At 39.4% G+C, this 3,966-nt stretch overlaps 1 long non-coding RNA gene across 1 annotated transcript; it reads right to left on the bottom strand.

Moving 5' to 3' along the window:
• Positions 1-495: 495 nt before the first annotated feature.
• LOC123068373 (uncharacterized) lies at positions 496-3,634 on the bottom strand. The gene is made up of 3 exons (XR_006431702.1): positions 3,430-3,634; positions 3,201-3,329; positions 496-2,544 (listed from the first exon to the last, which is right to left on the bottom strand). It is a non-coding gene; the product is annotated as an uncharacterized lncRNA (long non-coding RNA).
• Positions 3,635-3,966: the final 332 nt, after the last annotated feature.

The following is a 3,966-nucleotide window of genomic DNA, read 5'->3' as shown; positions in this document are numbered from 1 at the left end:
ATAGCTCCCTGAAAGTACAAGTAATATAACTTTTGCTAAATATTGCACACTTCGGGAAAATTACATTTGCATTGCCACAATCTACAGAGTAGAACATGTATTTAAACTTATTAGCAAATACGCATTAAATGCATTTTATTATTTATTAAAAGTACATATACAAAATATATTTTCAAGAGTTGGACAAACTTCCCTTATGCGTGTGTTGGTCTTATAATTCAAACCGATCTGAATCTTTTAGTTGTGACATATCAGAATAATAGATAGATAATAAGGACGCCAATAAATTTACAGTACAACATAGTATCAAATTACCAAAATAAATAAGAACGGGTACACTACAAGAAATATGTTAATACATGACGGATCTAGTCCGTCACAAATTAGTGAAAAACTGTCATGGGTGTCCATCCTTGACGGATTTGAAATCAGTCATGTATATCGCGTCATAATTTGATATCGTACCTACCATGACGGTTCTTAGCTGTCATGGATCTGCCCCCGGCCCGCCCAGGCCCAAACCTTTGTGACGGAACAATCTGTCATGGACTAACGCCACATAGGATTTTCAATTGAGTAATTTGAATTACGTGGCTGCCTACGTGGATACTATTTTCCGTCACGAAATTCGTCATGGATTTAGGCACAATTTAAAGGGCGGTTTAAATTTGGCTTAGCCCATTATCCCGTTTCTTTTGGCCAGAATTTAACTATGTTTTTAAGGGCCAATTTAAAGGGCGTTACACAAATCCTAATGCCAAATTTTCCCAACAAAAAATATTTGCAAGGTGTGAAACATTACAAAGTTTAACATAGCCATCTGTATGTATCTACAACACAGCAATTTAAAAAATCATCTACAAAGTGATGACATACAACATAGATTGACAAAATATATCACACAACAGAGTTATGAACCAGTACAATCCATTTTACATCAACAGAACATATAAACTATCGAGGTTGTTATTCAAGCTCTTGCCATCGACGTTCTTGATGGCAACGATCATGCCGTGATGGGCAGCACCAAGTAGCACAGTATCCAATCTTACCTAGCATATTAACAAGAATATTAGATATTTGCACATATGTATAGATAGTAGAAATAAGAAAATTGCAACAAATATAAAAATGAATTACATGTCCAGAATTCTTAAATCTTGTAGTGCCTACAAATGAGAATAACATTGTATCTACTATAAAACAAGATTAAACATGAGGTTGCTTAAAATTAACCCAAAGAAAAGTGTGTCAAATGACAAAGTGACGAAACACACATCACAGAACTCCTACTATAGCAGCAGTAGTTGAGGCCATATAAACCCATTGTAATGTAGTGCACTATGAAACATGAAAATACTTGATAAACAATGAGATAATAGATAGGAAAGTGCAACTTGAAATAATCATGCATCGTTTATATTCATTCAGGATATACAAAAATGATTTTCTATCATAAACCCATTGATTATATTATCCATGTTACTTCTGTGCAAGACGATTCTATACGCTGCCCACTTGACCAGCATAGTACTATTATTTGTGACAGAAAAAAATAGTTAAATGAAATTAACAAGTACATATTTATACATGGTGGCAGTAGTAGGAACAACCCTTGCTCCTACTTCACGAATCAGACTACAAATTTAGTCTGATGCAAGTATATATAGGTACGTTCAGACTAAAAGTTTGAAGTAGGAGCAAGTATTGCATGAACCAGTATATATTTATACAAGGTGGCAGCAGTAGGAACAAGGCTTGCACGAATCAGACTCATACATAGCTTAAGTATTACTTCATTTTAATGAAGGTACAAGCCGAGTCAGAACACATGCAGTAGCAATCACGAATATAGATACAGATCCTGAAACCTTCCAGGACATAAGCGTGAAGATAAATTGGATTGTCTTTTTAATATCAAATCAAGGTCTAGAAATACATAGAGATATTCAGTGGTGGACGTTGTGAAGACAATAATATTTTTTTTACATTTACAAAATGAATAATCTGATCCTGTTAGGTAGTTGTCAAGCATATCTTACCATCAACGTTGTGTGCATCTAGGCATGCTAGTTGTGCTATATTTATGCCAGCTAATGCATTGTAACTTCGACCAATTTTTCCAACATAACCCGTGTGCTCTCTGCTCTCTGTGCTATCCTTAGTCCCTTTCACTTTCAGAAATATCATAATAAGTGAAAATGGATATACGATTGTTTGCCAACATTCGGTTTGTTCACAGCCATGTTTGTAAGGCAACAAAAACAAAGATGTATTTTGTATGCCCACAGTTTACCCAAGTTTTAGCAATGAGATGAAAGTTCCTCCCTGACAACAAGCTAAGGCCTTGTACAAATTACTAGAACTGGATCAGAGAAGCAAACGATCTCACTTTAAGGAAGAAATAGAATAACTTATCTTCAGTTCGTGCGTGTTAGGCCACGGTCAGGGGTAGCGGAACCCAGCGTTGGTTCCACAGCACCGTCGGGGAGGAAGAAGCGGAGGCCAAAGGTTGGTTGGACCGCCGTGTTCCAGTATGTGTGCCTAAGATGTATGCCAATCAATCAAAGGAACTTGTTATACACACACACAAAACAAATTGATCTGATCACGTCTCAGTGGTTCGTCATGTCATGTTCAGATTCAGAATAAGCTAATAGAACCCAGCACAGGAAGAAACTAAACTTGCTTATGGAAATATCTCCTTAAGTTAAAGTGTTAATCATCAAGATATTTTAAAATTTGTGAAGCACATCTGTACATTGAGAAAGTAAGATTAATGGCAAATCGAATAGCAGGAAATGAAAACAACAAGTGCAGCTTTAGCACTCTATAGATATGGTGCTCCCGTTGCATTGAAATGTCGTTCAGATGTTTCGAAATACCATTTTCTTTTTCTCTCCCGTGTGTAGATATTTCTTTCGGGGCGTACAATTTTGCTCCAAAACCACCGGCTAACCTACACTGAAATATGTGCCTACTCAGTTTCAGATCGATCCCCTCAACCTATTCTATTCTATTCCATCTCTAGAATTAGGTAGCCACAGACCAAAATCAATTAAGATACTAATTCGTGAAAATTATCTCGTGGTCACGGAAGATTTAAGACGAACTGACCAAGAAGCTATGAGATTAGTCCAAAGTAAAATGAAAAAAACAAGAACAAGTCACCAGTGAAGGGGGCGGGCGGGAGATCAGACCTCATGGACGGGGAAGGAAACTGCGATGCCGCTGTCGCTGCTACCTCCAATGAGCCATGCCGTAGACCGGCCACCACACGGCCGCTCCGCTAAGACAAACTGACGCCAGGTTTGACCTCCATGCCGGATCTGCACAAAAGGCCACAAAGATAGAGATCCACCTGGATTGAATTGGATTCTGCTTGATTCTTCACTTCAAAATGTAGTAGCGGAGCTAGTGCGTCCTTACCAACAGAGGGAGGAAGAGTCACGGGAGCCGATCCAGATCCAGTAGAGAGACAGGCGGGGATTTCCTCCACTTCCAGGTGTTCTCCGGTTGGTTCCAGTGGAGGGGCAGGAGAAGGACTGCGGTGGTGCAGCGGAGATGGAGGATACGGTGACGTGGCGCGGGCAGGGCAGGAAGTCGGGAACTAGAGAGGGCCAAGCCAATGGGGGCGACGGAGGAGGAGAAAGAGTGGGGAAGGGAGTGTCTCCGCGTTAGCTTTTATACGGGCACTGGTTTAGGGCTTTTTAGGCGGGCTTAGGTGGGCTTGCGGGCCGTACTAGTCTGTGCATGACGGTTTTTGAAACTGTCACCCGAAATCCGTCACGTATTAACATGTTTCTTGTAGTGGTATGATAACTTGCCTTAATTAAAAAGTTCATTGCATGTCCAAGGTATTTAGCAGGCCAATCATTAGATCTGGACCATAGATTACACACTAAATAATACGCTGTGTGACATGTACATTGCCATAAAAACAACAATAGTACAAAAACCATAACA

This window comes from Triticum aestivum, chromosome 1A (assembly GCF_018294505.1).
Source record: "Triticum aestivum cultivar Chinese Spring chromosome 1A, IWGSC CS RefSeq v2.1, whole genome shotgun sequence".
NCBI classification, from domain to species: domain Eukaryota; kingdom Viridiplantae; phylum Streptophyta; class Magnoliopsida; order Poales; family Poaceae; genus Triticum; species Triticum aestivum.
Note: the sequence above shows the minus strand (reverse complement) of the source record. Positions and strands in the feature narration are given on the sequence as shown.